The following is a 9012-nucleotide window of genomic DNA, read 5'->3' on the forward strand; positions in this document are numbered from 1 at the left end:
TGTGTAGGCGTGGGTTTGTCTCCCTCTCGCTCTCTCTCCCTAAGATGTGTCCGGCATAGGCCAGGGTGCCACTCGAGGCCCAAACCAATTCTGGTTATCGCTTCTCGGCCTTTTGGCTAAGATCAAGTGTAGTATCTGTTCTTATCAGTTTAATATCTGATACGTCCCCTATCTGGGGACCATATATTAAATGGATTTTTAGAACAGGGAGATGGAAAAAGAGCTTGCTCTGTCCACTCCACGCATTGACCTGGTATTGCAGTACCTCCAGGAACGGTGCACCCCTTCTTAACCCAGTTTCCAAAAGCAGAACTCAATTCACCTGATTCATATTAGCCCGATTTAATGAATTGGAAGAAAGCATACGTCTTCATATGCACCTCAATTTGGCCCATTCACTTTTCACACTTCCTCCTTTTGTTTTTTATCTTTCACACTTTTGACTTTCTTTATTCATCCAAATAGCAAACTCATCACCACTCAACCTGACCAACTCGGCTATGTCCCCGTGCTGCAGTTCTCTGTCTTATCTAGATCATTTGCAATTGAATGGAATAGATCCCTTTTGGACAAAGTGGATTCACCTGCTGCTGCAGTGACCACAGGTGTGATAACATCTAGAATTGGCATCTGGTGCGATCTCTCCGCTTCCACTCCAAAGAAAGTTACCTGTTTATTCCTATCATGCATTGGTTTTTGGGGTTTTCTTTGAGTAATGATGATCTCTTTAGTAGTCTGTTGGCGCCCTCTCCTGGAGGAATAGTTTGCTTGCTCTTGGACATTCTAAAAGAGAGGTCATGATAGACATTGAGCTTCTGAGCTCAATTGGGGACAGTCATGGGTGATGAATGTTTGCAACCTACTGCGAAGCCTCATACCGCAATATAAGGAACGTCAAATACTAAGAAAGGGCGGCCTATGAAAGAATTACTACTTTCAATAAGTACACTTAAACGGCTAATTGGGAATAGAAAAACTGTAAAAAGCCCTCTGAGAAAGCCCCCCTCTAACCTTTGATAGTAAGCTTTTCTGTAGTCTGCCTGTTGATGTATTTTCCGTTTGAACTGTGCACAACATGAAGAGACGGAACACTGGCGGCTTGTCACAATGCCCCCCGATGACATCACAATAGCGCTGCTGCCTAGAAAACAAGCTGCGCAGAAGAAGTTGTTCTTTGGGTGGGAGGGTGGGCTAGTGGAAGGAGGGGGCAATCTCTTTTTTTCCCGGGTGGTAGGGGGATGACAGGAGAAGGGAAGCGGGTGGTGAGAAAGGTACAGAGGGCAGGGTTTGGGGGCTGGGAAGGAAAGGGAAAAGATTAGGGTTTGGGGATGATGAAAGGGCTTTCTACGGGTAAGGATGGCAAAGGGTGGCAGTGACGGAAAGTCAGGCAACCTGTCCTGTCCGTCTTTTTGTATCGTGAATTGGAAAGACTGCAAGGGGGAGGGGAGTTGCTTGCGCCCTAAAGGAGGAGTTATTCAGATTCATTGCAGTGGGCGGCGGCTGCAAAACGCACCATTCTTCTTGTTTTGGCTCTGCAAAGCAGCCTTTTCAAGGGTTGGCTTGGGTGACAAAATGTCTTGTGTAGGCGTGGGTTTGTCTCCCTCTCGCTCTCTCTCCCTAAGATGTGTCCGGCATAGGCCAGGGTGCCACTCGAGGCCCAAACCAATTCTGGTTATCACTTCTCGGCCTTTTGGCTAAGATCAAGTGTAGTATCTGTTCTTATCAGTTTAATATCTGATACGTCCCCTATCTGGGGACCATATATTAAATGGATTTTTAGAACAGGGAGATGGAAAAAGAGCTTGCTCTGTCCACTCCACGCATTGACCTGGTATTGCAGTACCTCCAGGAACGGTGCACCCCTTCTTAACCCAGTTTCCAAAAGCAGAACTCAATTCACCTGATTCATATTAGCCCGATTTAATGAATTGGAAGAAAGCATACGTCTTCATATGCACCTCAATTTGGCCCATTCACTTTTCACACTTCCTCCTTTTGTTTTTTATCTTTCACACTTTTGACTTTCTTTATTCATCCAAATAGCAAACTCATCACCACTCAACCTGACCAACTCGGCTATGTCCCCGTGCTGCAGTTCTCTGTCTTATCTAGATCATTTGCAATTGAATGGAATAGATCCCTTTTGGACAAAGTGGATTCACCTGCTGCTGCAGTGACCACAGGTGTGATAACATCTAGAATTGGCATCTGGTGCGATCTCTCCGCTTCCACTCCAAAGAAAGTTACCTGTTTATTCCTATCATGCATTGGTTTTTGGGGTTTTCTTTGAGTAATGATGATCTCTTTAGTAGTCTGTTGGCGCCCTCTCCTGGAGGAATAGTTTGCTTGCTCTTGGACATTCTAAAAGAGAGGTCATGATAGACATTGAGCTTCTGAGCTCAATTGGGGACAGTCATGGGTGATGAATGTTTGCAACCTACTGCGAAGCCTCATACCGCAATATAAGGAACGTCAAATACTAAGAAAGGGCGGCCTATGAAAGAATTACTACTTTCAATAAGTACACTTAAACGGCTAATTGGGAATAGAAAAACTGTAAAAAGCCCTCTGAGAAAGCCCCCCTCTAACCTTTGATAGTAAGCTTTTCTGTAGTCTGCCTGTTGATGTATTTTCCGTTTGAACTGTGCACAACATGAAGAGACGGAACACTGGCGGCTTGTCACAATGCCCCCCGATGACATCACAATAGCGCTGCTGCCTAGAAAACAAGCTGCGCAGAAGAAGTTGTTCTTTGGGTGGGAGGGTGGGCTAGTGGAAGGAGGGGGCAATCTCTTTTTTTCCCGGGTGGTAGGGGGATGACAGGAGAAGGGAAGCGGGTGGTGAGAAAGGTACAGAGGGCAGGGTTTGGGGGCTGGGAAGGAAAGGGAAAAGATTAGGGTTTGGGGATGATGAAAGGGCTTTCTACGGGTAAGGATGGCAAAGGGTGGCAGTGACGGAAAGTCAGGCAACCTGTCCTGTCCGTCTTTTTGTATCGTGAATTGGAAAGACTGCAAGGGGGAGGGGAGTTGCTTGCGCCCTAAAGGAGGAGTTATTCAGATTCATTGCAGTGGGCGGCGGCTGCAAAACGCACCATTCTTCTTGTTTTGGCTCTGCAAAGCAGCCTTTTCAAGGGTTGGCTTGGGTGACAAAATGTCTTGTGTAGGCGTGGGTTTGTCTCCCTCTCGCTCTCTCTCCCTAAGATGTGTCCGGCATAGGCCAGGGTGCCACTCGAGGCCCAAACCAATTCTGGTTATCGCTTCTCGGCCTTTTGGCTAAGATCAAGTGTAGTATCTGTTCTTATCAGTTTAATATCTGATACGTCCCCTATCTGGGGACCATATATTAAATGGATTTTTAGAACAGGGAGATGGAAAAAGAGCTTGCTCTGTCCACTCCACGCATTGACCTGGTATTGCAGTACCTCCAGGAACGGTGCACCCCTTCTTAACCCAGTTTCCAAAAGCAGAACTCAATTCACCTGATTCATATTAGCCCGATTTAATGAATTGGAAGAAAGCATACGTCTTCATATGCACCTCAATTTGGCCCATTCACTTTTCACACTTCCTCCTTTTGTTTTTTATCTTTCACACTTTTGACTTTCTTTATTCATCCAAATAGCAAACTCATCACCACTCAACCTGACCAACTCGGCTATGTCCCCGTGCTGCAGTTCTCTGTCTTATCTAGATCATTTGCAATTGAATGGAATAGATCCCTTTTGGACAAAGTGGATTCACCTGCTGCTGCAGTGACCACAGGTGTGATAACATCTAGAATTGGCATCTGGTGCGATCTCTCCGCTTCCACTCCAAAGAAAGTTACCTGTTTATTCCTATCATGCATTGGTTTTTGGGGTTTTCTTTGAGTAATGATGATCTCTTTAGTAGTCTGTTGGCGCCCTCTCCTGGAGGAATAGTTTGCTTGCTCTTGGACATTCTAAAAGAGAGGTCATGATAGACATTGAGCTTCTGAGCTCAATTGGGGACAGTCATGGGTGATGAATGTTTGCAACCTACTGCGAAGCCTCATACCGCAATATAAGGAACGTCAAATACTAAGAAAGGGCGGCCTATGAAAGAATTACTACTTTCAATAAGTACACTTAAACGGCTAATTGGGAATAGAAAAACTGTAAAAAGCCCTCTGAGAAAGCCCCCCTCTAACCTTTGATAGTAAGCTTTTCTGTAGTCTGCCTGTTGATGTATTTTCCGTTTGAACTGTGCACAACATGAAGAGACGGAACACTGGCGGCTTGTCACAATGCCCCCCGATGACATCACAATAGCGCTGCTGCCTAGAAAACAAGCTGCGCAGAAGAAGTTGTTCTTTGGGTGGGAGGGTGGGCTAGTGGAAGGAGGGGGCAATCTCTTTTTTTCCCGGGTGGTAGGGGGATGACAGGAGAAGGGAAGCGGGTGGTGAGAAAGGTACAGAGGGCAGGGTTTGGGGGCTGGGAAGGAAAGGGAAAAGATTAGGGTTTGGGGATGATGAAAGGGCTTTCTACGGGTAAGGATGGCAAAGGGTGGCAGTGACGGAAAGTCAGGCAACCTGTCCTGTCCGTCTTTTTGTATCGTGAATTGGAAAGACTGCAAGGGGGAGGGGAGTTGCTTGCGCCCTAAAGGAGGAGTTATTCAGATTCATTGCAGTGGGCGGCGGCTGCAAAACGCACCATTCTTCTTGTTTTGGCTCTGCAAAGCAGCCTTTTCAAGGGTTGGCTTGGGTGACAAAATGTCTTGTGTAGGCGTGGGTTTGTCTCCCTCTCGCTCTCTCTCCCTAAGATGTGTCCGGCATAGGCCAGGGTGCCACTCGAGGCCCAAACCAATTCTGGTTATCGCTTCTCGGCCTTTTGGCTAAGATCAAGTGTAGTATCTGTTCTTATCAGTTTAATATCTGATACGTCCCCTATCTGGGGACCATATATTAAATGGATTTTTAGAACAGGGAGATGGAAAAAGAGCTTGCTCTGTCCACTCCACGCATTGACCTGGTATTGCAGTACCTCCAGGAACGGTGCACCCCTTCTTAACCCAGTTTCCAAAAGCAGAACTCAATTCACCTGATTCATATTAGCCCGATTTAATGAATTGGAAGAAAGCATACGTCTTCATATGCACCTCAATTTGGCCCATTCACTTTTCACACTTCCTCCTTTTGTTTTTTATCTTTCACACTTTTGACTTTCTTTATTCATCCAAATAGCAAACTCATCACCACTCAACCTGACCAACTCGGCTATGTCCCCGTGCTGCAGTTCTCTGTCTTATCTAGATCATTTGCAATTGAATGGAATAGATCCCTTTTGGACAAAGTGGATTCACCTGCTGCTGCAGTGACCACAGGTGTGATAACATCTAGAATTGGCATCTGGTGCGATCTCTCCGCTTCCACTCCAAAGAAAGTTACCTGTTTATTCCTATCATGCATTGGTTTTTGGGGTTTTCTTTGAGTAATGATGATCTCTTTAGTAGTCTGTTGGCGCCCTCTCCTGGAGGAATAGTTTGCTTGCTCTTGGACATTCTAAAAGAGAGGTCATGATAGACATTGAGCTTCTGAGCTCAATTGGGGACAGTCATGGGTGATGAATGTTTGCAACCTACTGCGAAGCCTCATACCGCAATATAAGGAACGTCAAATACTAAGAAAGGGCGGCCTATGAAAGAATTACTACTTTCAATAAGTACACTTAAACGGCTAATTGGGAATAGAAAAACTGTAAAAAGCCCTCTGAGAAAGCCCCCCTCTAACCTTTGATAGTAAGCTTTTCTGTAGTCTGCCTGTTGATGTATTTTCCGTTTGAACTGTGCACAACATGAAGAGACGGAACACTGGCGGCTTGTCACAATGCCCCCCGATGACATCACAATAGCGCTGCTGCCTAGAAAACAAGCTGCGCAGAAGAAGTTGTTCTTTGGGTGGGAGGGTGGGCTAGTGGAAGGAGGGGGCAATCTCTTTTTTTCCCGGGTGGTAGGGGGATGACAGGAGAAGGGAAGCGGGTGGTGAGAAAGGTACAGAGGGCAGGGTTTGGGGGCTGGGAAGGAAAGGGAAAAGATTAGGGTTTGGGGATGATGAAAGGGCTTTCTACGGGTAAGGATGGCAAAGGGTGGCAGTGACGGAAAGTCAGGCAACCTGTCCTGTCCGTCTTTTTGTATCGTGAATTGGAAAGACTGCAAGGGGGAGGGGAGTTGCTTGCGCCCTAAAGGAGGAGTTATTCAGATTCATTGCAGTGGGCGGCGGCTGCAAAACGCACCATTCTTCTTGTTTTGGCTCTGCAAAGCAGCCTTTTCAAGGGTTGGCTTGGGTGACAAAATGTCTTGTGTAGGCGTGGGTTTGTCTCCCTCTCGCTCTCTCTCCCTAAGATGTGTCCGGCATAGGCCAGGGTGCCACTCGAGGCCCAAACCAATTCTGGTTATCGCTTCTCGGCCTTTTGGCTAAGATCAAGTGTAGTATCTGTTCTTATCAGTTTAATATCTGATACGTCCCCTATCTGGGGACCATATATTAAATGGATTTTTAGAACAGGGAGATGGAAAAAGAGCTTGCTCTGTCCACTCCACGCATTGACCTGGTATTGCAGTACCTCCAGGAACGGTGCACCCCTTCTTAACCCAGTTTCCAAAAGCAGAACTCAATTCACCTGATTCATATTAGCCCGATTTAATGAATTGGAAGAAAGCATACGTCTTCATATGCACCTCAATTTGGCCCATTCACTTTTCACACTTCCTCCTTTTGTTTTTTATCTTTCACACTTTTGACTTTCTTTATTCATCCAAATAGCAAACTCATCACCACTCAACCTGACCAACTCGGCTATGTCCCCGTGCTGCAGTTCTCTGTCTTATCTAGATCATTTGCAATTGAATGGAATAGATCCCTTTTGGACAAAGTGGATTCACCTGCTGCTGCAGTGACCACAGGTGTGATAACATCTAGAATTGGCATCTGGTGCGATCTCTCCGCTTCCACTCCAAAGAAAGTTACCTGTTTATTCCTATCATGCATTGGTTTTTGGGGTTTTCTTTGAGTAATGATGATCTCTTTAGTAGTCTGTTGGCGCCCTCTCCTGGAGGAATAGTTTGCTTGCTCTTGGACATTCTAAAAGAGAGGTCATGATAGACATTGAGCTTCTGAGCTCAATTGGGGACAGTCATGGGTGATGAATGTTTGCAACCTACTGCGAAGCCTCATACCGCAATATAAGGAACGTCAAATACTAAGAAAGGGCGGCCTATGAAAGAATTACTACTTTCAATAAGTACACTTAAACGGCTAATTGGGAATAGAAAAACTGTAAAAAGCCCTCTGAGAAAGCCCCCCTCTAACCTTTGATAGTAAGCTTTTCTGTAGTCTGCCTGTTGATGTATTTTCCGTTTGAACTGTGCACAACATGAAGAGACGGAACACTGGCGGCTTGTCACAATGCCCCCCGATGACATCACAATAGCGCTGCTGCCTAGAAAACAAGCTGCGCAGAAGAAGTTGTTCTTTGGGTGGGAGGGTGGGCTAGTGGAAGGAGGGGGCAATCTCTTTTTTTCCCGGGTGGTAGGGGGATGACAGGAGAAGGGAAGCGGGTGGTGAGAAAGGTACAGAGGGCAGGGTTTGGGGGCTGGGAAGGAAAGGGAAAAGATTAGGGTTTGGGGATGATGAAAGGGCTTTCTACGGGTAAGGATGGCAAAGGGTGGCAGTGACGGAAAGTCAGGCAACCTGTCCTGTCCGTCTTTTTGTATCGTGAATTGGAAAGACTGCAAGGGGGAGGGGAGTTGCTTGCGCCCTAAAGGAGGAGTTATTCAGATTCATTGCAGTGGGCGGCGGCTGCAAAACGCACCATTCTTCTTGTTTTGGCTCTGCAAAGCAGCCTTTTCAAGGGTTGGCTTGGGTGACAAAATGTCTTGTGTAGGCGTGGGTTTGTCTCCCTCTCGCTCTCTCTCCCTAAGATGTGTCCGGCATAGGCCAGGGTGCCACTCGAGGCCCAAACCAATTCTGGTTATCGCTTCTCGGCCTTTTGGCTAAGATCAAGTGTAGTATCTGTTCTTATCAGTTTAATATCTGATACGTCCCCTATCTGGGGACCATATATTAAATGGATTTTTAGAACAGGGAGATGGAAAAAGAGCTTGCTCTGTCCACTCCACGCATTGACCTGGTATTGCAGTACCTCCAGGAACGGTGCACCCCTTCTTAACCCAGTTTCCAAAAGCAGAACTCAATTCACCTGATTCATATTAGCCCGATTTAATGAATTGGAAGAAAGCATACGTCTTCATATGCACCTCAATTTGGCCCATTCACTTTTCACACTTCCTCCTTTTGTTTTTTATCTTTCACACTTTTGACTTTCTTTATTCATCCAAATAGCAAACTCATCACCACTCAACCTGACCAACTCGGCTATGTCCCCGTGCTGCAGTTCTCTGTCTTATCTAGATCATTTGCAATTGAATGGAATAGATCCCTTTTGGACAAAGTGGATTCACCTGCTGCTGCAGTGACCACAGGTGTGATAACATCTAGAATTGGCATCTGGTGCGATCTCTCCGCTTCCACTCCAAAGAAAGTTACCTGTTTATTCCTATCATGCATTGGTTTTTGGGGTTTTCTTTGAGTAATGATGATCTCTTTAGTAGTCTGTTGGCGCCCTCTCCTGGAGGAATAGTTTGCTTGCTCTTGGACATTCTAAAAGAGAGGTCATGATAGACATTGAGCTTCTGAGCTCAATTGGGGACAGTCATGGGTGATGAATGTTTGCAACCTACTGCGAAGCCTCATACCGCAATATAAGGAACGTCAAATACTAAGAAAGGGCGGCCTATGAAAGAATTACTACTTTCAATAAGTACACTTAAACGGCTAATTGGGAATAGAAAAACTGTAAAAAGCCCTCTGAGAAAGCCCCCCTCTAACCTTTGATAGTAAGCTTTTCTGTAGTCTGCCTGTTGATGTATTTTCCGTTTGAACTGTGCACAACATGAAGAGACGGAACACTGGCGGCTTGTCACAATGCCCCCCGATGAC

General features: G+C 46.0%; 6 non-coding genes across 6 annotated transcripts; all 6 read left to right on the forward strand.

Moving 5' to 3' along the window:
- Positions 1-96: 96 nt before the first annotated feature.
- On the forward strand, positions 97-287 carry LOC142272154 (U2 spliceosomal RNA). The gene has a single exon (XR_012737077.1). It is a non-coding gene; the product is annotated as a U2 spliceosomal RNA (small nuclear RNA).
- A 1387-nt stretch (positions 288-1674) lies between these two features.
- On the forward strand, positions 1675-1865 carry LOC142272160 (U2 spliceosomal RNA). Its single transcript, XR_012737082.1, has one exon. It is a non-coding gene; the product is annotated as a U2 spliceosomal RNA (small nuclear RNA).
- Positions 1866-3252: 1387 nt separating this feature from the next.
- On the forward strand, positions 3253-3443 carry LOC142272155 (U2 spliceosomal RNA). Its single transcript, XR_012737078.1, has one exon. It is a non-coding gene; the product is annotated as a U2 spliceosomal RNA (small nuclear RNA).
- A 1387-nt stretch (positions 3444-4830) lies between these two features.
- LOC142272156 (U2 spliceosomal RNA) lies at positions 4831-5021 on the forward strand. The gene has a single exon (XR_012737079.1). It is a non-coding gene; the product is annotated as a U2 spliceosomal RNA (small nuclear RNA).
- A 1387-nt stretch (positions 5022-6408) lies between these two features.
- Positions 6409-6599, forward strand: LOC142272158 (U2 spliceosomal RNA). Its single transcript, XR_012737080.1, has one exon. It is a non-coding gene; the product is annotated as a U2 spliceosomal RNA (small nuclear RNA).
- Positions 6600-7986: 1387 nt separating this feature from the next.
- On the forward strand, positions 7987-8177 carry LOC142272159 (U2 spliceosomal RNA). The gene has a single exon (XR_012737081.1). It is a non-coding gene; the product is annotated as a U2 spliceosomal RNA (small nuclear RNA).
- The last annotated feature ends 835 nt before the right edge of the window (positions 8178-9012 follow it).

The sequence above is a fragment of the Anomaloglossus baeobatrachus genome, unplaced genomic scaffold (genome assembly GCF_048569485.1).
Source record: "Anomaloglossus baeobatrachus isolate aAnoBae1 unplaced genomic scaffold, aAnoBae1.hap1 Scaffold_3463, whole genome shotgun sequence".
NCBI lineage: Eukaryota > Metazoa > Chordata > Amphibia > Anura > Aromobatidae > Anomaloglossus > Anomaloglossus baeobatrachus.